Genomic DNA, 26,302 nt, shown 5'->3' with positions numbered 1-26,302 from the left:
TCCTCATTCAAGACACATAGGAAATTCCCGTTTTATAATAGGTATTTGTGGAAAATATTGGGCTCTGGGGAATGATTAAGGCATTCCTATATGTTGCATTTATTTTAATCTTTTACATTTGAATCCAAAGTCAAGGCCCAGGCCTGGGGCATTTTCAGTTCATGCCAAAATACCAGAAGAAGAGATATTTTGATTTGAATGACTCAGGCTACTCACCAAATATTTACAAGTCCTTTCACACCCTTTACTCTGCAATGAAGAACTTGTGAATTTGGAGGCATTCCAGAATCATATAAATCCCTCTATTCTGACTTCCAATTCAAAGCTCTTGAAAGGAAAAACTAATCCCTAATTGAAAGTATTGGGAACATTGTTTATAAATGTCAGGGAATTCTAAATATTTTACCTAACATTTCCTATGGGTCTTCATAGAAGGAAGAATATATACACTCACTAGGTTAAGAAGTTGCAGCTTGAGAAATTCTACATGCTTTTAACACTGAATTGTTATAGAGGAAGAAAACCCTTTTGGGATCCATCAAATAATAAGCAGATATATATTCTGAGAAATAATACAGGGATTTATCCTTTCTCTTTATTCTCTTAGTCAATTGCTTAATTGCTTGCTTTCTTAGTAAGCAGCCACCTTCCAATGCATGTAACTTGTAGCCATGATTCCTCCTGATCCCTGCGCTTTTAAGTCCAAACCCACTCTGTCACTTTTTAAGGAAAAGAGCTAAAGTGCCAGGATATTTAAAGGATGAGAAAGAATATCAAAAAGAACGGGTCAAAGATATAAAGAATGAGTCAAAGATAATAAAGGATGGAAAAAGCGATTAAAAGTGTCAGTCATTAGGCCCAAGGATTAATTAAATATGTCAGTTATTAAGCTGTTAATAACTTCTAATAAATAGTTTTACTAGAATGATATTGAAATAAAAACATTTTATTAAAATATGTAGAAATGACAGATGTTACAACTAAATTAAGTATGAATTCCCAATAGTCATTTCAAGTATTGCTGTAATATTTTTTCATATTTTTCTCCTTCAAATCAGTAAACTGACTGTTACTACCATTGACAAATGCCTCTAGCTGGAACTCATCCTAGACAGTGATGGAATGATGGTGAAGTTGGGTCCAGTTACCCTTCTATTTGGGGTTTCCCTGATAGCTCAGTTGGTAAAGAATCCACCTGCAATGCAGGAGACCTTAGCTGGATTGCTGCTATCCTCTGAAACATCAAATGTTGCTAACCTGGAGGGATTTGGAATAATGTGATGGCATCCTAAAAATTTATGAAGTCAATTCAAACGATCAGCCTTTTATGAAGGTACTTTAGGAAGCCTTTAGTATTGAAAAGTTCAAACAACTTTGAGAAACAATGGGAGGTGAGGGTCCATCTCTGTATCTCCTTCTAATCATGCCACATAAATCTTTGCTAGCTCTTCTTTTATCCTGTTGGTTTTGTCTAGAGTATGAAAGACAAAAATGGTAAAAGTGTAGTACTGTGGTAAGCATCTGCTAATACATACTCCGCTGTTTATGGATCCAGGACACAGGGCTGTGATAGTCTGGTGTGTTTCCAATTTTTCAGCAGCTATGAAAGCACAGGTGTATGTCTTCATGATACTGAGAAGTAGATATGTTATTAAATCAACTCCTTCTTCTCTTGGGGTTTCTTCCCTTGAAGTTTCCTGTGACATATATAGGAGTTTTATGACAGGAAGCAGTATAGAACTGGGCCCAGTGGGAATACTTTTATTAGAACCCAACATGCATTGAAATAAAGTCCTATAGCAGGTGGGAATGATTTGCAGACCCTCTTACTTTCGAGTGCCTCTCTGATTCCCAAGCGCTCACCTCATTCCTGCACACAATGCTGCCTGGGGAAGTCACCTGCCTTATATAAGTAAGCCCCGATTGTGTTTTATTGTGCACGGCCAGTCTATTAAGGGGTAGATTCATTACGTACTAGAGACGAAGGTATTTTCCCCATCTCTCAGTAATCTGACATCTGAAGCACTAACAAGGGTTTTTAAATAATATATGAGCAAATACTGAACTCTCTCCTCTCCAGGCCCCTCCTCTTTGGTTCTCAAGTCTGATCCTTGATATGAGAGCATGTGGAATTCCCCGCTGACTATTAATAAGTCCCTGGACTGCATGCAGAGTGGAGCACTGCTGAAGTCACTTTCCTCTGCAGCTGCAAAATGATAATCCCAGAATAGTTTATCAGAGAAAAAGAAAACTCTGGACTTACGAGAGCACTTGAAGGGAAACAAAATTATTCCCACCATGTCAGACCTTTCAGTTAAAGAAAAATATTAGACAATTAGTGATGCATAAATTTTCTACCCTCAAATGCTTATTTTTTTATTCCTTTGTTCATACTGATATTTTATCAGGAGGCTTTGTGCCTTTGTGACTTAACATTATAAATATTTTTGTTTTTATTTCCTACCATGTGCTTGAGAAATATTGAATAATTTAGTTCAGAAAGTGTGAACTCTTTATTTACTAATTGAATTATACTTTGGAAATTTAGTTTGCACATTATTATCATTATTATTTTGGCTAGGTACCAGTGCTTGGGGAGGGGGAGTAAAAAAAGCAGTACTTCCAACAGTTGTTCTTTGGTGGGTAGGAAACACCTTCCTAAGTCCTTATAGTCTTTGCTAGTAATTTGTATGTGGATAATTGTCACTGTGTGAGATAGCTTGGCACATAGAAAAATGAGAGTGATGTGGGAAGCAATCTGACTACTTCAACATCAAAGTTTTAGGTGAGCCTGTATTTAAAAATAGTGCATGAGAGCAGCGGCGTTTCTCATATACTTTTCTGAGCTATCAATTTAGAAATGATTCATGTGAGTTTAAACAAATGTTCCTTTCTTCCAAACAGAGGATAACATAATTAGAAAAAATTTAAAGCCAACAGAAGCACACTAATAAATTTGGAAACAGGTCCATTATCTCACAGAATCTACATTTGACATGTGCCGTTTGCACATAAAACAAAGCCACATAATTAGTGACTGAAAAATACACAATACCAGAGATAGAAATGATTTAGTACAATATTACGCTAGTAATGAGAATAATGATGATGTGCCATAAATAATTATGTAAAACCTACAAAGCTAGCTATGGAAGTTAATGTTTTCCCCAGAGTATTAGTCATACACTGATTACTATAATGTTCTAGCTTAGAATTGTGGAATATAAAAATTAATAAAGCATGGAAGCCTTCTCAAAGCACATTCAAGGAAACTGTTACATTCTGAACTTTGGAATACTGAGAAATGTAACTAGAAGAAAAGCGAAAAATGAAAACAAGGAGGAATCTCGAGGACAAAAATGACTTGTTTTCTTTAATGCAAAATGAAGACAGAATAAGCTCTTCTCTTAGAGCATTAAGTGTTTGTTTCTCAGAAGATTAGTCCTGAAAGGCATTATACAAAAATAAAAAGTTAAAAACTGTTCATATACATATTCAAGATTCATGGCTTCAGTAATTGTAATCAGGCAGTCATTTTATACTCAAATTCATTGACTTCTTAATATTGCTTTAAATAGTACCAAAGTAAAGCAGAGTTTAAACTGTGACTGAAAAGATAAAAGTAAATCTTATGCGATTTTGTGATTTACTCTGTGCAAATTTAAAAGTAGCACACGTTAGGAAGTAGCATCATAACATGTGAAAAACACATTAGACACATACATTTGTGTTTTGGTATGATCTTGCAGCAACAAAAGTTTGTTTTAGAATAGAGAGAAGCTCCTAGTTCCAGATTCTCTCTGTAAATCAATTAGTCATAGTTTTTTACTGCCCTGTAACAGGAGAGATATCTGGGTTATTGAAGCAAGTTTAGATTGATCACCTCTGGGTGGAACTTTCTTTCCAAGTCCTCTATAAATCAAGTGCACACCCTTGTCCTGAATTATTGCAGAGGCAGAATCCTCATAACATAATTATAGTGTGTAGATCAATGAGGGAAATGGAAATTGCTCTCAACTTACTGTTGAATAAATACTGAGATTATCACCTTATTTTCAATTATAACTTTTTTTTTCCCATAAATTCAGTAATCATAGAATCTTCCTGAAGAAAGCAATTACAAACTTGCTGCCACCATTAAGTGAAGAATTGCCCTTACATGGGGTAAGAGGTCTCTCAAAAGAGTGACTCTGCTCATTTAGGAACTCGGAATTAAGTTTAAATTACAAATGCATGTGGATACCATAGGAATGTTAAGCAAGTTCATTGTAAATATGCCATTATTTTCTTAGCTTTCTAAATTCTATTTACTAATATCTAATTCTAAAACAAACAGCAGCAGAGAAATATTTTAATTATAAGTCTGACTTCAGCACACATTTTAGCTTTAGTTGCTTTCTTTGCCGTGATTTTGAGTCAATTACCTATATTTTGTTTCATACTGGAGCAGAAGTCAAATCTTCAGAATTCTGTCCCTTAATCTTTCTTCATTTCGAGTTCCCCTTTGACTTAAGTAGGGAGGTTCACAAATTTGTACTGTAAGTTAAATTTGATAAGCATATACCTAAAGACTTAGGTATATGGTCACAAAGAGTCGGATGTGACTGAAGCAACTTAGCAAACAAGATATTCAAATATGTCTACTTTATTTTTTAATATTAATCAATTTATTTTAATTGGAGGTTAATTACTTTACAATATTGTATTGGTTTTGCCATACATCAACATGAATCCGCCACAGGTATACACGTGTTCTTTTTATTTTTTAGATTTATTTATTTATTTATTTATTTATTTTAAATTCTTACATGCATTCCCAAACATGAACCCCCCTCCCACCTCCCTCCCCATAACATCTCTCTGGGTCATCCCCATGCACCAGCCCCAAGCACGCCGTATCCTGAGTCAGACATAGACTGGCGATTCAATTCTTACATGCTAGTATACATGTTAGAATGCCATTCTCCCAAATCATCCCACCCTCTCCTTCTCCCTCTGAGTCCAAAAGTCCGTTATACACATCTGTGTCTTTTTTCCTGTCTTGCATACAGGGTCGTCATTGCCATCTTTCTAAATTCCATATATATGTGTTAGTATACTGTATTGGTGTTTTTCTTTCTGGCTTACTTCACTCTGTATAATCGGCTCCAGTTTCATCCATCTCATCAGAACTGATTCAAATGAATTCTTTTTAACGGCTGAGTAATACTCCATTGTGTATATGTACCACAGCTTTCTTATCCATTCATCTGCTGTTCTTAAAAACTTTGAAACAGTATCATTGTACTTCTGAAAATATTTAAACAATATTACATTTAAAAAAAATAATGCCCTTGAACATTATTTATGTATGTCTTAAAGGGAAAGAAATCAGATGTAAAATGTGTTATAAAGAAGTTTTTTCTGTGATTTTTTTAACCATGAAGTTTACATTTGAGAAAGGTTCAGTTTACAAAGATCATTCTATCTATAAGATACACCTCATTTTAAATGAGGTATATCCCAGATGGTGCTAGCAGTAAAGAATCCACCTGCCAATGCGGGAGATGCAAGAGATGTGGGTTCCATCCCTGGGTCAGGAAGATCCCCTGGAGTAGGAAATGGCACCCCTCTCCAGTATTCTTGCCTGCGAAATCCCATGGACAGAGGAGCCTGGAGGGTTACAGTCCACGGGGCCACAAGGCATCAGACGCAACTGAGCATGCACACACATTTTAAATCTGGATACATAGTAGACATGTCTTATTGCTTTCCCTTAAAGGAAGGCTTAACTTTCAACCTGTGTTTGCCCTGAAAAACACTGATCAATGTTTTGTTGACTTCATAATGCAGTAAACCAATCTTTTTCTGCCATTTTTTCCCCCATGCTATGATGACATCGTCTAGAGAAATAAACCCCAAATTAAAAGTTTATGCCATTGACTAATGTGCTGAGGTTCTAGAACAGTCACATATTCATTCAAGAAATGTTTATTGAGCATCTACAGTAGAGCAGACACATTCCAGGTACTGAAGCGCAATAAGCAAAATAGACAAAACTCTTATCCTGATAGAGCCTGGATTCTAGTGAAGGAGATAGGTAACAATTAAAGAAAATATTTAGTATGTTAGATATAAAATTCCTAAGAAGAATCAAAAGCATAAGAAGAAAAGAAGAATGTATGTGTGTGTCTGCCCATGAGTGAGACTTTACAGATGTTAGACATGAAAAACTGCTTCCAAACAAATCAAGAAATGCATTGGGCTAATTCATTTTGTGCCCTGAGAAAAATACACCATTCTATTGAAAAATCAAAATGAATGACTTTTCTTTCCATGAATTCGCATAAAAATGTTGTAAGAATCATGGTATTCATGAAGTACCTTTGAAACTCGTATAATAATGCAGCATATAAATCTTTGTTATCTTTATTGATGTGTATAGGTTGGTTTTTAGTCTATCTTAATCATGATCTTCTTATGAAATTTCTGAGAACCAGAAATTCTGAGAAATTCTGAGTTGTTTCACCTAAGGAGGAAGTTTAAAATTACAAATGAATTAAGAGTAAGGGATAAAAAAATAATTTGGCTCCAAACTTGAGTCCACATGTGTTTGAGTGGATATACAACACAAAGGAACAAGTGATCTTTCATACTATTTGGCAAACTAAATCTGAGCATCTTAATATAGGAACTGTAAAATATTATTGCATATTTTTGTAGCTCCAGATAGTACCTTGCATTATTTTTAAATAAAATTTTAATAAGTAATTTTAACTGCAGAGAAAAAAAGTCACAGGAATGATACAAAATTTACCTAGGAAAATAGGGAACATATGTCACAGAGAGACACTGGAAATCCATGCCTGCCTTTAAAGAGATGTCAGCATGTCATGGCAAAGTCATCAAATTTTTAAGGAAGATGATCAGACTTCTTACAGTTTCTATATACCTCTCATTCTCCTACCATTTCCACTAGAATTTATAAATCTCCCAAATCTATGTTCAAGCCACTCTACCCCTATACTCTTTATTTTATTATTTTTTTCTCTAATTTTTTTTTTTAATTTTAAAATCTTTAATTCTTACATGCGTTCCCAAACATGAACCCCCCCTCCCACCTCCCTCCCCACAACATCTCTCTGGGTCATCCCCATGCACCAGCACCAAGTATGCTGCACCCTACATCAGACATGGACTGGCGATTCAATTCTTACATGACAGTATACGTGTTAGAATTCCCATTCTCCCAAATCATCCCACCCTCTCCCTCTCCCTCTGAGTCCAAAAGTCCGTTATACACATCTGTGTCTTTTTTCCTGTCTTGCATACAGGGTCGTCATTGCCTTCTTCCTAAATTCCATATATATGTGTTAGTATACTGTATTGGTGTTTTTCTTTCTGGCTTACTTCACTCTGTATAATTGGCTCCAGTTTCATCCATCTCATCAGAACTGATTCAAATGAATTCTTTTTTACGGCTGAGTAATACTCCATTGTGTATATGTACTACAGCTTTCTTATCCATTCATCTGCTGATGGACATCTAGGTTGTTTCCATGTCCTGGCTATTATAAACAGTGCTGCGATGAACATTGGGGTACATGTGTCTCTTTCAATTCTGGTTTCCTCGGTGTGTATGCCCAGCAGTGGGATTGCTGGGTCATAAGGTAGTTCTATTTGCAATTTTTTAAGGAATCTCCACACTGTTCTCCATAGTGGCTGTACTAGTTTGCATTCCCACCAACAGTGTAGGAGGGTTCCCTTTTCTCCACACCCTCTCCAGCATTTATTGCTTGCAGATTTTTGGATCACAGCCATTCTGACTGGTGTGAAGTGGTACCTCATTGTGGTTTTGATTTGCATTTCTCTGATAATGAGTGATGTTGAGCATCTTTTCATGTGTTTGTTAGCCATCCGTATGTCTTCTTTGGAGAAATGTCTATTTAGTTCTTTGGCCCATTTTTTGATTGGGTGGTTTATTTTTCTGGAATTGAGCTGCATAAGTTGCTTGTATATTTTTGAGATTAGTTGTTTGTCAGTTGCTTCATTTGCTATTATTTTCTCCCATTGAGAAGGCTGTCTTTTCACCTTGCTTATATTTTCCTTTGTTGTGCAGAAGCTTTTAATTTTAATTAGATCCCATTTGTTTATTTTTGCTTTTATTTCCAGAATTCTGGGAGGTGGATCATAGAGGAACAATTATAAATCTACCCCTATACTCTTTTAAAAAATCGGGTTAATTCTAGCTTCAAAGGAAGAGAAGGACCCCTTGTGAGCATAAATCCGGACTGTTATCTTTCTGATTGCATGAAGACATAAAGGGGAAAACTTTGACCTAGGCACTGAATCCAATTAAAGAGGAGTCAGATATTGAAGTAGTTGGCCCCTCTTTCAGCAGTATCTTTCCTGAAGATCTCTCTGCCTGAGATCCATTGAATTGAAAGTTTCTGTGAGATGAAAGACTCCTCTTTGTTGCCTCCAACATTTGGGCCACTTCTCAACACGGGCCAGTGTTTCTGTGATATAACGTCTTTAAAGACCCTGGTGTTGTCTTAATAACTCTGGCAAAGAATGATCTGTTTGCAAAATCTAGTGAAGTGCTTTGAACCACTGGCCCCTAAACCCTGGGGCCTACTGAGCATGGTTGAGCTTCCCTAGCAAGTCACCGAGTCTCTGATTCTAAGAGTGTGACTAAGAGTTGTTTATAGTCTTACTCGCTATTTTTCTAAGAACAAGGGACCACAAGTTGAATATTTTTAAAAGCATTTCATCTTTCAGACATGATCATTCCTGCTCAGCATATTCACCTCCCTCTTTAGAAATCAAAGGGAATTCCCGTGGGAGTTGCATTGCTTCTGCCAATCTCATTTTTCACTAAAACCAATCAAGAAAAGATTGTGTCATCCTTTATTTCTGAGCAGAGTTCTCTCTTCCTGACCGTGGTCTACTTAGCCAATTATCATGAACATATAGCTCTTTAATATACACGATTTAATATCAAGGATAATAATCTGTCCCTAAGGAATTGTCTCATGTAGAAAAACAATCCTCTTAGACTTGTTTTTTGAGAAAGGTAGCAACAGTTTGTTTCTGTAAGGAAGACATCCCCTCCAAGCTTCGTGCACTGATGTCTTTTCTAATTATGTGTGAGAAATACCCAGCGGTGCCTCACATCTGTGTCAGTGGGGAAAGGCCCATTAGCGCTGAAATAGTGACCAGGGTCAGGTGGTTCAGGTAAGAAATATCAGGTGTACACACCTCAGGCCAGTCTCACGGGCAGCCTCTGTTCTAAATCTAGCTGAGAACAGAATGTCAGTGATGTGCAACCTTGAGGAAGCTAGTTCTAACAGTGCTGTGTATCCAAATTTATTGGAAATTACCCAGGGAAGCCTGTTTCAACAGGGCTTCTAGCTGTAGGTTGTAGGTCCAGAAGGTTCAAGGGAGTCTTTTAACTTGGGGATGCCTATCATTCCCAGGTTTTGAAAGCTTCTAAGAACTTCTAGCTGCCAGTCACCAGGAAACAGAGAAAGGAAGTTACTGAGCTAACTCACTTTAGCCAGAATTTATTGCAGCTCATGTTTTTCACACATTTGGAATGCAGCTCGACCACAGGGAAATCTACCCCTCTGAATATATTTTGAATATTTCCTTCTGATCCCTGCTTCATAGAGTTCCAAAATCTCCGAAATTGCCTGCCTTTAGCTATTCTTGATAGTAATATTTGTATAACCACAACCAAGCTCATAGACATAGGTGTACATTAATAGACATGCCGTATAATAGGTTCACCTTCACTCTCACCTACTGTTCTAGCGGTGTGCACAGACTGCTCACGGGATGACACGGTGAAAGAACCCAAGAACAGCAGGGATCGGAACATGGACTATGAGGCCACATTCCGCAACTGCTACTTTGAGAGTTTTCAAACTTCTCTAAGCTTTGGTTTCCACATCTACAAAATGGACATAATAAGACATGCCCTGTACCTCAAGAGGCTGGCATATGAATCAAAGGAGATTATTTTAAAGCACTTTGTTAAGACCAGCACATTACAGAGTGAACAATTTGTTTTTGGAGACACTGATAATTCTGGGGCTTTCCCAAATTTGGGTTGTCTATTTTTAATATAGCCCATCTCTTGAGCCTTTTGCATCTACAAGATTACATAATCTTCCTCTCTGGGTGATGGTAATACACATAAGAAGGGAGCACTTGATGGAGGGAAATAGGAAAGAGAGAATGTTTTCCTCTCCATTCTTACTCCCTGAGGGTTCATGGCCCAACTGACAGGGCAGAATAGAAACATGCAGTGCATATATATTGCAGAAATTCCTTCATGCTTTTGAGCTTATTTTAAGGAAAAAAAGAAAAATTAAAGCATTGTGGGAAATCTCCTGTCATGAGGAAGAAGACCCATTGCTTGAAACAAGAATGGAATATGTACTAATGGGGTAAACCAGTAAGAGGCATTTAGATAGTATTGTTAAAGCTCTTGATGTGCTAAATTCCATGGAAGATACATAAGATATAGGAAACATGATCCTTGTCCTCAAGAATTATACAATTAAGCATGGCAAATCCATCTGACTTTTCTGACCAGACAATGGCCAATAAAATGATTGATAAAAAGAAAATGGAGGTTAATTTTAAGTTTTATTATATATAACTTATGAGTTAATTGGACTTCCTAAGTGGCTCAGACAGTAGAGAATCTGCCTGCAATGCAGGAGAACAAGGTTTGATCCCTGAGTCAGGAAGATGCCCTGGAGAAGGGAATGACAACACATTCCTATATTTTTGCCTAGAGAATCCCATGGACAGCAGAGCCAGGCAGGCTACCATCCATGGAGTGCAAAGAATTAGACACGACTGAGCGACTCACACACACACGTGAGTTAATTATGAATGCAACAAAGAGATATGACTGCTAAGTTTAACAATGCAGTTTTAAAATATTTCTATTAAAATACATCTATTTCTGCTTTATTGACTATGACAAAGCCTTTGACTCTGTGGATCACAATAAACTGTGGAAAATTCTGAAAGAGATGGGAATACCAGACCACCTAACCTGCCTCTTGAGAAATCTGTATGCAAGTCAGGAAGCAACAGTTAGAACTGGACATGGAACAACAAACTGGTTCCCAGTTGGGAAAGGAGTACATCAAGGCTGTTTATTGTCACCCTGCTTATTTAACTTCTATGCAGAGTACATCATGAGAAACACTGGACTGGAAGAAACACAAGCTGGAATCAAGATTGCTGGGAGAAATATCAATAACGTCAGATATGCAGATGACACCACCCTTATGGCAGAAAGTGAAGAGGAACTAAAAAGCCTCTTGATGAAAGTGAAAGAGGAGAGTGAAAAAGTTGGCTTAAAGCTCAACATTCAGAAAACAAAGATCATGGCATCTGGTCCCATCACTTCATGGGAAATAGATGGGGAAACAGTAGATACAGTGTCAGACTTTTTTGGGGGCTCCAAAATCACTGCAGATGGTGATTGCAGCCATGAAATTAAAAGACGCTTACTCCTTGGAAGAAAAGTGATGACCAACCTAAATAGTATGTTCAAAAGCAGAGACATTACTTTGCCAACTAAGGTCCATCTAATTAAGGCTATGGTTTTTCCTGTGGTCATGTATGGATGTGAGAGTTGGACTGTGAAGAAGGCTGAGTGCCGAAGAATTGATGCTTTTGAAGTGTGGTGTTGGAGAAGACTCTTGAGAGTCCCTTGGACTGTGAGGAGATCCAACCCGTTCATTCTGAAGGAGATCAACCCTGGGATTTCTTTGAAAGGACTGATGCTGCAGCTGAAGCTCCAGTACTTTGGCCACCTCATGCGAAGAGTTGACTCGTTGGAAAAGACTGTGATGCTGGGAGGTATTGAGGGCAGGAGGAGAAGGGGATGACTGAGGATGAGATGGCTGGATGGCATCACGGAGTCGATGGACGTGAGTCTGAGTGAACTGCGGGAGTTGGTGATGGACAGGGAGGCCTGGCATGCTGCGATTCACGGGGTTGCAAAGAGTCGGACACGACTGAGCGACTGAACGGAACTGATGCTTTGCTGTAATCTTTGCATCATCTTAAAGTCATTTTATAACATCCTCTTGTTCATTTTAATGATCAGTAATTTGATATTATCTTTCAACTATTTGTATTATGCTTCTTGCTGTTTGAGTTTCAAAATATTTATTCTCCCAACAATTCTTTCTAAATAGTTTATCTAAAAAGATGCTTTGAAGAATCTAAAATGTTTCTTCATTAACTCAATTAAGTTTCTGAATTAAAAGACTTGTCTCCTAGCTTGTAATTATTTTCAGTTTGCAATTTGAGGTTACTTTTCACATTTAGGGACTATTTTTTCAGCTTTTGACTTTCAAGGGTATTTCGTTCTAACTACAAGTTTCTCTGAAGATCGAATATTTATCCTTATTTTCTGTTTTCAAATATTTATAAACCCAAAAAGAATGTTGTGAATTCTGATTTTTTTTAAATAATGAAAAGCTGGATAAATAAATATTAAAAAGTAAAATGATTTCCCTGGTGGCTCAGACAGTTAAGCGTCTGTCTACAATGTGGGAGACCCAGGTTCGATTCCTGGGTCTGGAAGATCCCCTGGGGAAGGAAATGGCAATCCACTCCAGTATTATTGCCTGGAAAATCCCATGGACAGAAGAGCCTGGTAGACTACAGCCCATGGGGTCGCAAAGAGTCAGAGATGACTGAGTGACTTTACCTTTACCTCTTTGAGAATAAGACCAAAAGTAAAGCTTGCCCAAAACACTACCTTATCTTAGCAACCCACTCCATCATTCTTGCCTGGAAAATCCCATGGACAGAGGAGCCTGGCAGGCTACCCTTGATGGGGTCACAAAGAGTTGACACAACTTAGGAGCTAAACACACACACACACACACACACACACACATCCACTAATTAATGTTATTGTTGTTCAGACTCTCAGTTGTGTCTGACTCTTTGTGACCCCATGGACTGCAGCATGCCAGGCTTCCCTGTCCTTCACCATCTTCCAGAGCTTGCTCAAACATGTCCAGGATGCCATCTAACCATCCCATCTTCTGTCAGCCCCTTCTCCTCCTGCCTTCAATCTTTCTCAGGATCGGGTTTTTTTTATAATGAGTCAGCTCTTCACATCAGGAGGCCAAAGCAGTGGAGATTAGTAATAGGCATCAAATTTATTATGTGAGATTTTAAAGTAATTTTAATATTCTTGGAGATAATAATGCTCTTTATATCAAACAGAAAGCTTGCCTAGTCAAATTAACTTTCAACTAATGAATAACAGTTGAGAATGTTATAAAATCTTTGAGATGTAACATGCCTCAGAGGTCATCTAATAATAACCCTGACTTTTTCATAAATGGAAAATTAGTCTTAGGAGATGACATAATTCACCTATTACCACATGTTCAAATTAGCAGAAAAAGCCCAGCTCAAATGAACACTTTCAACTTCTCAATGCTCTATTTCTTCTGTAATAGAATACATTCCCTTGAAGATTTCAAGGACAATGTGTAAAAAATTAGTTGCTGGAATCAAACATTTCTGTAAGCCTAAAGGCCATTTAAATACCTTGATGAAACTATCACAACATTATTAACTGGCTATCAGTTCAGTTCAGTTACTCAGTCGTGTCCAACTCTGCGACCCCATGAACTGCAGCACACCAGGCCTCCCTGTCCATCACCAACTCCCAGAGTCCACCCAAACCCATGTCCATCGAGTCCGTGATGCCATCCGACCATCTCATCCTCTGTCATCCCCTTCTCCTCCTGCTCTCCGTTTTTCCCAGCATCAGGCTATACCGCAATACAAAATATTTTTAGTGTTAAAAAACCCTAGATGAAAACAAATGATTTCTTCAACTGTTAGATTTCTTGTAGATAAAACAGATTCATCCTAGTACTAAAATAAAGTGACTAGCATTTAAATTTCTCAAAAACTTGCATTAAATTTCCCTAGGAATAGTTCCATTAATTGAATGTATTCTTTAAAATTGTTGACTGGACTTGTTAATTACCACTTCTTAAGGAAGATATTTCTTAAGTATACATCTGCTTTGGATCAAGAGTTCTAATATCCCACCTATCTAATAGGAGGCAGAGAAGCCTGTCCAAGGCCCAGTTTCCATTTATGGAGCTGAGTTCACTAAGCTTGGCTTTCATCCATGGAACAGCTTACACAGCACTATGGTGGGGCCACCCTTTATTGTATTTTGGAGGGTTCTCAAGTTCTCACCAATATTCAGGCCAGTGCGGTTAGCCTCTGAGCTCCTATTTTAGTTACTGTTGCCTTCCTTTTGCCCCATATGCCATTATTTTTGGCCTTAGTTAAATCTTCTAGACAAATATTACCATATTTACAACTTCATATTGAAGACCAAAAATTCTAACCCATGCAGCTGCCTTTGCAAGTCTTATTTGATCCTTCCGGTGACTATCTTTCACTGGGAGAATCTCAGAACAGTATGGGACCTCATCTCTATGTAAATCTCTAAAATTTCCAACCTAGAAAACTGTCTTCTATTTCCTTTATATACATCAATGCAGGAAACCCTACGGCCTCCCATGTTAGACATCACAGTGTGAGGTGCTATTTCTAGAGACATGGTTCAATGTTTCTCTAATATACTTGCCTTGCTCTTCACTGACTCCTTCAATTATTAAGGGAAATAAGTAGATCTATTATAAAAATGAAGTTAAAGACTCAGGTCTTATTTTCTTTGTTTTATTTTGTTTTGTTTTCCAGAACAGTCAGCCTCCAAGTCTCTTTCTTATATTCTATTTTAGTTATTAGTGGCTTCCTTTGACCCATTATGTCATTCTTGCCTCAATTTAATTTTCCTGGCATCCAAGACCTGAGTTTGAATTCCAGCTACACCATTTCCTAGCTGTGAGATTCTCAGAAATGTATTTATTTGAACTTCATAATTCCAGGGTTCCTATTACACAAATGAAACGAATAATAGTACCAATCTCAATTAATTATTGTTATAGCAAAATGTAAAACATATAGCACTGTGTCCAGCACAAAGTAAAAATTTCAAATGTTATTTTTATTGTTTTTACAATTGAAGAAAATTGCAATGATGAAGAATACTCAACAAATAAAGTGGGAGAAAGGGATCAGCTCCAATTCTGACTTCTATGACCAGTGAAAACTTTATTTTCTGTTCCAGTGCAAAAAAAGGATTCCAAGATTTCTAGTTAATTGTCTTCCATCACAATTAAAAAAAAATTGTCATTGGAATCAAATAGGCCAATGCTACTCTGAGTTGAATGCACATTGACTCCATAGTATTTAAGCACAGATTATACTGTGCTAGCTACATGCTTTTGAATATAACAAGAAGTTAGCATGGGAATGTAGAAAAGTGTAAAATGCTGTCAACAGCTCTTATTTTTTAGGAAATCATGTATTTTACTCAACATCTTTGTCTTTACTGAACATTAATTTCTGGCTCTAAAAATCTTGTTCTCAGGACATATTCTCTCCTCTGCCCCAAGTGTTTAATGAATGTACATAGCAGCATGTTGTATCCAAATGGTACAAATGACAATAAATTTCTAGGTTATACTTTTCTAGGGGGAAAAAATGTAACTAGTGCATTAAGGACTCTGCTTCCTCTATTCATGTTGTAACATCAAGTACAATAGGAAATTTCTATATATTTTATATTCTTAAGGTCATATAATAATTAACCAAAAATTATCCTTGGGCAGTAGGACTGCACTATACTGCCCTTTGTTCCTTACATTTGAGAAATTCTACGTGGCTTGACATCTTCCACATTAGAGGGTTTGACATAACAGATATCTTCATCACGATTCGAATTCTACCGCAAATATGTCTATACCATTCCTTTGCTGCGAGATCATTTGAACAATTACAAAAATCCGATGTGTCTGTATGTTTTCTTACGTTCGTCATAAAAAAGTAAAAGCCTCAAACAAGAAGACAAAGTGAAAGCATCTTTAATTAGAGATTAATATAATTAATTAGTATTGCTTAGCCTAAAACATAAATGATTTCTCAGTAAATGAAATATGACACAACCATATTAAGTTTTTCCCTAAGACAAAAATTAAAAAGAACATCTGAGAAATAGTGCAGAAAATCGAGCTAGAGAGGGGTTCATCTCCAAGATAAAATAGCTAATCTTCTTTTATAATGCGACAGAGGAAGAGATTGCATCAGTTCAGAGATGAGGTCAGAAGTTCAAGAAAAGAGATAAAAATAAGATTTAGGTGGGATTCAATTTAGCTAATGAATGGAGAGAATAAAAATTTAGAGTTTCTCCTGATGGATATTCAGGCATCAAAATATTCTGGCACTTCAGGCCAGAGACGATCAGAGGTGATATGCAAAGGAGACAGTTTGACAGGTTTACCCAAGTGTGGGAAGCTTTGACCAAGAATTTGAAATCTCTTCATTGGTGAATTTTTAAGTAATGCAAGTAGAAAAAATTCACAATGATTGATAGCTTTGCTGTCATAGTTAGGGTGAAATAGTTGTAACATCAAGAGGAGACCAAAATAAAGAAAGCACCGTACATTTCTATAAAGTTTCCCAGGTTATAGACATTTTCAAATACACTATCTTACTTGAGACTCTCAAAGATTCTAAAGTAGGCATGACAAGTGTCACTGTTCCAATTTTATAAGCAAGGAACTGAAACTTAGAGAGTTTTCTAAGGTAAGACTCATAATCAGAACTCTGATTCAAATTGTTTTTGACTTAAAGTCTTAAGTTCTTTCCAATATTCTCTGTAGGAAGAGAGATGCAGAGCTTCCACTCTCCCAAAACATCTATGTCTTCACCAGCTCAAAAGTTCACTAAGGTATCTACATGTATGTGTTTTGGAATATTTGGCAAAAGTACAGACCTCATAAGTGGGCTTCAATAGACTTCATAAATTCTGGAGAAATTCTCCTTTCTCTTTCTCTACCACCCCCTCCTCCCTGCATAAACAGCACATCCATCACGCAAGGGCTCTAGAAATATGAATGACAGTTCTTTCACTTTTCCATATGGTAGAGACATTTTAAAATCCAGTTCAGACCTTGCTGATTCTGGGACTTCAATTCTATTCTTTTCTCCAAAGCAGGAACCAGAAAATATTCTGTCACAGTCACAAGAAAAAATAAATAAATTTAAAAAAAAATATTAAATCTTCCAATTCATAAAAAAGAAAAAGGAGAATAAAAAGGAATAGAGTCTTCCAAATGCATGTTCATATCACATTAGTGTGTGTGTATGTGCTGTGTGTGTTTTGTACATGTATGAAGGTATGTGAGAGGGCACACATTATTAGATGAAATAGTAGATAAATTCCAACTACCTAAAAGTAGTAAGTGAGGCAAATATATAGGATGCCATTGTGGTGAAATTTATGAGAAGGAAACTACTAACTATCTGAGCACACTGTTCTAAAACTTGCCAAGTATATATACCAAAGCCATTTAAAACATTTAATAAACTAAAAAATGTGCTTAAATTGATTAAACTATTTTACTTGCCTGACAGGAAAACACACACACATGCACATACACACACACATACACACACACACACACACACACACAAAGCGTGAAGGTTTTCACCTGCTCTTTTCTGGATTAGCTTACATTTACTGAGATGGAAGTTACATATGCCTGTTCTTCATTCCTACTTGAAGAAGCATATCACATTATTATAAAGTGCAATTACTACCGTGTTAGATGAAGTAGATCTTATTGCTTCACACTTTAAGATTCTAATGAAAGTCATGAACTTCTCCTGAAAAATAAAATTCATATGAGTATAATTTGGAATGGTTCACAGACACTCTGCCCAGGTAAAAACCTCAGGCAGAAGTGAGAAGTATTACAAACAGCTTCCCAGAAATACTCACACTCAGGCAGACTACATCCTGAAATTATGACAGGGTCAGCACACCTGCTATGCTTGTCTCATTAAAGAAACTAGTGCAAAATATCTATATTTCCCTTTCGGGCTACACAGAAATATCCAGTTTCTTAATAGAACTGTCTAATTTACCATATCTTAAATTATGTCATGAAGCAGATTTCCATTTCATATTCTTAAACTTTTGATATACTTCAAACTGAGAAAAAGGAATTTAAACAGATTTGTTCATGAAGTTGACACCTTCATCCCTATAAGTTCATAAGGTGATTATTTTTTGCTTCAAGGGAAAAAGAGAGGAATTATATAAGAACTGCTGTTGTTTAGTTTAAGTTGTGTATGACTCTTTTGCAACCCCAGAGACTGTAGCCCACCAGGCTCCTCTGGCCATGGGATTTCCTAGGCCACTGAATACCTAGGCCGGAAGAATACTGGAGTGAGTTACAAACGCACATCTCTTGCACTGGCAGGTGGATTCTTTACCACTGAGCCATCAGGGAGCTCATATAAGAATTTTATATGTGTGTAAATAGATTTTTTTACTTTATGGTAAGACTCATGCCCTCCATTTAACTGGTAAGAAATATGAAAACAACCATTTTGATGATCCCGTATACTTAATGATTGATTAAATGGTGAATTCCCAATTTCAGGTAAATTCTAACACTCTCTAACTTTTGAGTGAATAAGATAAGGATTAGTAATATTTACTTTTAACATAGATTCCAAGTGATGGATTAGTCATAAACTGTGATATTTCTTCAAATTCTTGGAATGGAAACTTTGGTTCATCTATATTAGTTTAATATATTATCTGTATTGACCTTAAGGTCTTACTAAGGAATACAAATGGCATATAGTTCACAGACTCACTGAATCGGACTCCAAGGTATGGAATCTGGAATCAGCGTTCTCAGGAAGCTCCCCGTGTTTTTCTAATTCACAGGAAAATTTAAGAGACCTCCTTCAAGGGAGAGTCCTTCCAGCCCTATGGTTTTATGACTCTGGTTTGTGACTAATCAGCCTAAATTTTAGTTGGTAGACCACACAACTCCCTGCCAAACTTTTTCCACCAAATATAGTGAGTTGACAGATGCCCAAGTGGCAGTGGTCTTTGTGTGTGCCCAATCTGAAGGCAGCTGGGCCCGTGAGGCCTCAGCCCCAGCTGTCTGGAACTGGGCAGCAGGTGCTGGGATGGCCAGCTGCCCTCACAAGGCACGCCTGACAGCTCTGCTTACCCAGGTCTCAAATTTTCCCTTGGGTGGCCTTGCTGTTGTGGGTGGTCCAGCTCAACTTGAATCCTAGGGAGTGCATTCCAAAGCTGAAATACCCAGCCCAGAGCCTGCAGAGAACGCATACATGCGTTTCACGTTCATAAATATGTGTTCACATATTGGACTGGTGACTGCTTAAAGTCCCTTCCAGTCTTAAATTCTTTCTATGTGTATTTGGGCAAAATTGTTATACCAAATGTCCTCTTGCGTGATTCTTGATTGCAGATGAAGATGGCCATGTTCCAACTGTCTCTGATCTCTCTAAACCCTCTTCACTTTTTCAAAATTAAGCCTATTTTTAGGAATAATATTTAAAAAGGCAAAATTTAAGTAATTGCAGAACACTACTAACTTTCTTTTTTCTGACAATTGATTAATACTACCTGAATTTAAGCAACCGTCACAGAAAGAAAAATTTTGTGGCAATACACTTTTCATGTTTAAGGAGCATAAAAATTTATAAAAATGTGGAGGGAGGAATAAAATCTATCTTTTTGCAAGACATTGGTTTTAAATTACTATTCCAATTTTCATTTTTTTAAAATACAAGTAACAAATTAATATATACTATAACCATATGATAGCATATTAAATGTGTAAAATTACTACAAAATCAGGTTTAAACTTAAAAGTGATATTTTTAGCATATCAAATTTAAATACTCTACCTTTGTGTTATCTTCATGGTTCTTTTTTTTCTTGAAGTAATAAGGATGAAAAACTACACAATTTGATATTGTCAGATAATCTTTTGCTGAGTAGTTCTCACCACTTAAAAGTGAATTGATAGCTGTCTGGTGACTTTAAAGAATAATTCAGATATTAAGGTAAAAGAATAAAGTATGCAACCTATTAATATTCTGGGTCAATGCATTTTTAATCTGCTTCATCCACACACTAACACAACTGAATTAGTTTGAAAAACCCTAATTTTTTAAGTAGTTTGTTTATTTCCTCTTTTGAACTTTTTATGCTAGATGGCAGTTTTTAAAATATCACAAATCTTTGAAGAAACAATAATTTTGTAAACTATAATGTTTAGAACTATATAAAATATGACAAAAATACTTAATGATTCTTTCGGAGAAGAATACTAGATCTATACGCTAGTCTGCATCAAAAAAATATTTGGAAGAAAAGGCAAAAAGTTGTAGTAGGATGAATGATACTTTGTCTGAAATAGAGAAGATTGTATTTTGAACATTTACTATCAAACATAAATGAGGTTAGGCACTTCTGTGGCAGTCCTGTGATTAAGACTTTCCCTTCCAATGCAGGGTGTGAGAATTCAATCTCTGGTTGGGGAACTAAGATCCCTCAGGCCTTTTGGCCAAAAACTTAAAATATAAAACAGAAGCAATATTGTAAAAAATTCAATAAAGACTTTAAAAATGGTCAACATCAAAAAATATTTTTTAAGTAAATGAGGTTTAATACATATATTTATATTTGAATATAATTTATAGTTGCTAATTAATGCCAAATTAATAGCTTACTTCACATGTCTATAAACCATTAGCATCACTGAGATAGGCGTACGTAGTTGGCCTATATATAGGTTATAAAATGAGGAGGAAATTTGGTGGTTGGATATTTAATTTGATCAATAAGTCATGCAAAGTGATGAGAATGAATTGATGTGTAACCCCGAATTACCAAGAGTATCTACATTGATCCGCTTAAGTGATGAGCCCATGAACTTCACTCATTTTCTGGAAATTAGAGAATGCTTATCTGGCAAAATATGACAAAATCAGGGCCTCCAATTGGATGTTCTAGGTCTTACCTTTTTATGCTCTGCTGGGCAAACTTCCCAAGTCCCTAAGCTTCTCAGTTCCCTCATGCTCCCTCTATCTACTGTATAAATGGATTCTTGTTCTGAGGAAGTTATCTCAAACACAGCTACCAAAAGTATAAACATAGATTAATATATTTGATTGTGATTAAAAACTATATAACATGAGATCTACTGTCTTAACAAATGTTTGTGTACAGTACAGACTCTTAACTGTAAGTATAATCTGTAAGTATAATGGCAGATCTCTAGAATGTTTTCGATCTCCCATGACTAAAGATCTAAGCCCATTTAACAGCAGTTCTATCTTCCCCTCTCCTGAATTTCTGGCAACCACGATTCTACTTTATGTTTCTCTGTGTTGAACTATTTTAGGTACTTCATGTAAGTGGAATCATATATTATATGTTTCTCTGTAATTGATTTTTTTCACTTACTGTGATGTCCTCAAGGTTTATCCATATTGTAAAATATGATAGAATTCCCTTATTTATGGCTGAATAATACCCCATTCTTTATGTACATATATTTATACATTCCATATACCATACTTTCAGTGTATAAATGTGTGCACATAAAGAATAGAATATTATTCATCCATAAAAAATAATTTCAAGGTTTCCCTGATAGCTCAGTTGGTAAAGAATCTGCCTACAACACAGGAGACACCGGGTTTGATTCCTGGGTCTGGAAGATCCCCTAGAAGAGGGATAGGCTATCCACTCCAGTATTCTTGGGCTTCCCTTGTGGCTCAGCTGGTAAAGAATCTGCCTGCAATGCAGGAGACCTGGGTTTGATTCCTGAGCTGGGAAGATCCCCTGGAGAAGGGAAAGGCTACCCACTCCAATATTCTGGCCTGGAGAATTTCATGGACTGTATAGTCCATGGGGTCACAAAGAGTTGGACACAACTGAGTGACTTTCACTTTCAGCATACTTTCATTATCCATTTATCTGTTGAAAGGTGCTCTGTTTATATTCATTCATCTGTTTAAGTAACCACCTGGTACTTTCCTTTGTTCTCAGTGGTTCAGAGGAATCCAATCTATTCTGGTTCTGTCAGTGCTGTGAGTGAGTCCAGACAGAAGCAATTTCCTTAGGCAATCCTACAAAACATCGGAATGTTGGTGGTATGCCCCACTCCCTAATTTCCACCCTGAAGGAAAGATTGTGGACTGGGATGTTCTCTTCTAGGACTGAACTGTACAGTCTTAGGAGAGAGGTTGATGTAGCTTATGTGAAGTTGGTTTTTTTAACCATTTCAATGTAGCTGTTCCAGGCTTTGTGTTCACCTACAGCACTGAAATTTCTTAAATGGATTCTGGAATCTTCATAAAGATGCGTTGGTCCATATGGTCTTGTGAAACCAGCATTTCTATGAGGGAACAAAGGCTGGGACTTTCCATTCTGTCATCTTGCTGATGTCACTCCTCCAGCCTAAATGAATATTTATAGCATTATCTTTATTAACACATTCAGTTAGTTTTTTTTATAATCTTAAGAACCATGAAAGTTTGAAGAAAGCATCGACTGTAAGATTTCATTCAATAGATGAGAGAATAGAGATGCTAGAAGAATTTGCTTGAGAGAAGGTCATCTGTGGATATCCCCACATGTACAGTTCATTGCCCATCTTCACATAAAGCCAGTCTTGGCATACTCATAGCTTTTGTGATATATTCTATAAAATCCTACTACTCTAGGAATAACTAGGAATGTAGGGTTCCTTTATGAGAGATGATGTGATAATAGACTAAGAGCAAAGGTCTGGAGCCAAGAGTCTAGATTCATGTCCTAATTTTGCTACCGGCATTCACTTACGGTATTGACGCCCTTATGCCTCATTTTTCCCATTTTTATAATGGCAATGATAAAGTCATAACAATAGAAACTCACTTGGCTGCAATGAGTGCTAAAAATAATATTTATAAAGCTTTAAAATATAGCTTGGTACATGGGGAATGTTATATAGATATAGGATAATAGTATTATTTATAAAAATGGTTGCTTGAAAACATATTACAGAATAAAAATTAAATGCATGTCCATTAAAGATGCCAAGAACAAACTTAGAACAGAATATATACTGAGAGAAAATATTTTCAACACAGGTAATAGATTAAGAGCTTTTACAAATCAGTAAGAAATAAGAAACATGAGAGAAAATTGAGACAAAAGAAAAGACAATTCCCAAAAGAAGGAAAGAAAAGCAATTTTTAATAAGCATATGAAAAATGTTAAAATCCACTGATAAATCATAATAATAGCCCAATGAATGAAAACAAAATTGAAACTCAAGTTTTCTATGATATTGGCAAACACAAAAATGATTTCTAGCATTAGCAAGGCATCTAATGTTTTCAAACATGGTGGTGTGTAAATGAAATGACCAGGACATTTTAGAGAAAATGTATACAAATATAAAAGTATCAAACTATAAAGTATCTTTACAATTAAACTAGAAATCCTATCTCGAGGAAATCCTCCAGAAATGCCTAAAGTGCTCTTTATGTTTGTAAGAAAAGATATTGTTGTTCAGTTGCTCAGTCATGTGCAACTCTTTGCAGCATCATGGACTGCAGCATGCCAGGCTCCCCTGTCCTTAACTATTTCCAGTAGTCTGCTCAAACTCATTTCCATTGAGTCAGTGACGCCATCCAACCATCTCTTCCTCAATTGCCCCCTTCTCCTCCCACCTTCAATCTATTCCAGCATCAGGGTCTTTTACAATGAGTCAGCTCTTCGAATCAGTTGGCCATAGTATTAGAGCTTCAGCTTCAGCATCAGTCCTTCCAGTGAATATTCAGGGTTGATTTGCTTTAGGATTGAATGGTTTGATCTCCTTGCACCCAAGGGACTTTCAACAATCTTCTCTAGCACCACAGCTTAAAGGTGTCAGTTCTTTGGCACACAGCCTTCTTTATGATCCAACTCTCACATCCATACATGACTACTGGAAAAACCATTAAAAAAAAAAAAAAACTGACTGTACAGACATTTCTTGACAAAGTAATATCTCTGCTTTTCAATACACTGTGTAGGTTTGCCATAGCTTTTCTTCCAAGGAGCAAGAGTCTTTTAATTATATGGCTTCACTTCACTTTCACTTTTCACTTTCATGCATTGGAGAAGGCAATGGCACCTCACTCCAGTACTCTTGCCAGGAAAATCCCATGGATGGAGGAGCCTGGCAGGCTGCAGTCCATGGGATCGCTAAGAGTCAGACACGATTGAGCGACTTCACTTTCACTTTTCACTTTCATGCATTGGAGAAGGAAATGGCAACCCACTCCAGTGTTCTTGCCTGGAGAATCCCAGGGATGGGGAAGCCTGGTGGACTGCCATCTATGGGGTCGCACAGAGTCAGACACGACTGAAGCGATTTAGTAGCAGCAGCAGCAGCAGCAACCATCTGCAGTGATTTTGAAAACCAAGAAAATAAAGTCTGTCACTGTCCCCAATGTTTCCCCATCTATTCGTCATGAAGTGATGGGACCAGATCTCATGATATTTGTTTTTTAAATGTTGAGTTTTAAGCCAACTTTTTCACTCTCTTTCACCTTCATCAAGAGGCTCTTTAGTTCCTCTTCATTTTCTGCCAAAAGGGTGGTGTCATCTACATATCTGAGGTTACTGATATTGCTCTAGGCAATCTTGATTCTAGCTTGTGCTTCATCAAGCCTGGCATTTCTCATGATGTACTCTGCATATAAGTTAAAAAGCAGGGTGACAATATGCAGCCTTGATGTACTCCTCTCCCAATTTGGAAGGAATCCATTGTTCCATCTCGAGTTCTAACTTGCTTCTTGACCTGCATACAGGTTTCTCAGGAGTCAGATAAGGTGGTCTGGTATTCCCATCTCTTTAAGAATTTTCCTCAGTTTTTTTTGTGGTCCACACACTCAAAGGCTTTAGCATAGTCAGTGTAAGATATATGTGCATATATATTCACTGCAGCGTGCTTTTAATAGGGAACATCTGTAAATAAACTAACATTGATTATCAAAGTTAGACTATGCTCCAATTATACTATGGAATAATGAAAAAATATTAAAGCTCAACATTTAGAAACTGAAGATCATGGCATCTGGTACCATCACTTCATGGGAAATAATTGGGGAAACAGTAGAAACAGTGTCAGACTTTATTTTGGGGGGCTCCAAAATCACTGCAGATGGTGATTGCAGCCATGAAATTAAAAGACGCTTACTCCTTGGAAGAAAAGTGACCAACCTAGATAGTATATTCAAAAGTAGAGACATTACTTTGCCGACTAAGGTCCGTCTAGTCAAGGCTATGGTTTTTCCTGTGGTCATGTATGGATGTGAGAGATGGACTGTGAAGAAGGCTGAGCGCTGAAGAATTGATGTTTTTGAACTGTGGTGTTGGAGAAGACTCCTGAGAGTCCCTTGGACTGCAAGGAGATCCAACCAGTCCATTCTGAAGATCAAGCCTGGGATTTCTTTGGAAGGAATGATGCTGAAGCTGAAACTCCAGTACTTTGGCCACCTCATGTGAAGAGTTGACTCATTGGAAAAGACTTTGATGCTGGGAGGGATTGGGGGCAGGAGGAGAAAGAGACGACCGAGGATGAGATGGCTGGATGGCATCACGGACTTGATGGACGTGAGTCTGAGTGAACTCCGGGAGATGGTGATGGACAGGGAGGCCTGGCGTGCTGCGATTCATGTGGTCTCAAAGAGTCCGACACGACTGAGCGACTGAACTGAACTGAACTGAACTGAACTGAAGTGATTTTATATATCACTCATAACATACCTTAAATACATAAAAGAAAATTCACCAATGCGGATCAAACTATTAACTCTGATTACCCTGGTTACCTCTAAAAGTGGAAATATTTTTATGACTTTGATATATTTTTCTTATATACTATATTTCAATTTTTATTCTAGATATATTTTATTTTTAATTGCATATTTCAAAATAAAAGTAAGTTTTTTTATTACCTATCAATCAATAGCCAGGTACAAAGCATGTATGTAATATAATTCCAAAATGAAAACAAGGTTAGTAAAATAGACACCAAATGTTGGTATTTACCACCCCTAGATATGGAAGAGCAAGTAATTTTTATTAGTTCTTACTTTATGCTTTTGTAAAATTTCCTAAGTGACTAAAATAAATTTGCATTATTTTCATATTCAGGAAAAAATGTTTTAATGTTCTTTTACAAGTTTAATAACTCAAAACTGCATGATTAAAACTTTATTAGAACAGAAGATGTTATGAATTTGATGTAAGTTTAGAATGAAAATATAACTTCCTCCCACAATTTTGCCCAATTCATTGGGA

This window comes from Capra hircus, chromosome 7 (assembly GCF_001704415.2).
Source record: "Capra hircus breed San Clemente chromosome 7, ASM170441v1, whole genome shotgun sequence".
NCBI classification, from domain to species: Eukaryota; Metazoa; Chordata; class Mammalia; order Artiodactyla; family Bovidae; genus Capra; species Capra hircus.
The sequence above is the reverse complement of the archived record's forward strand: the minus strand, read 5'-3'. Positions refer to the sequence as shown.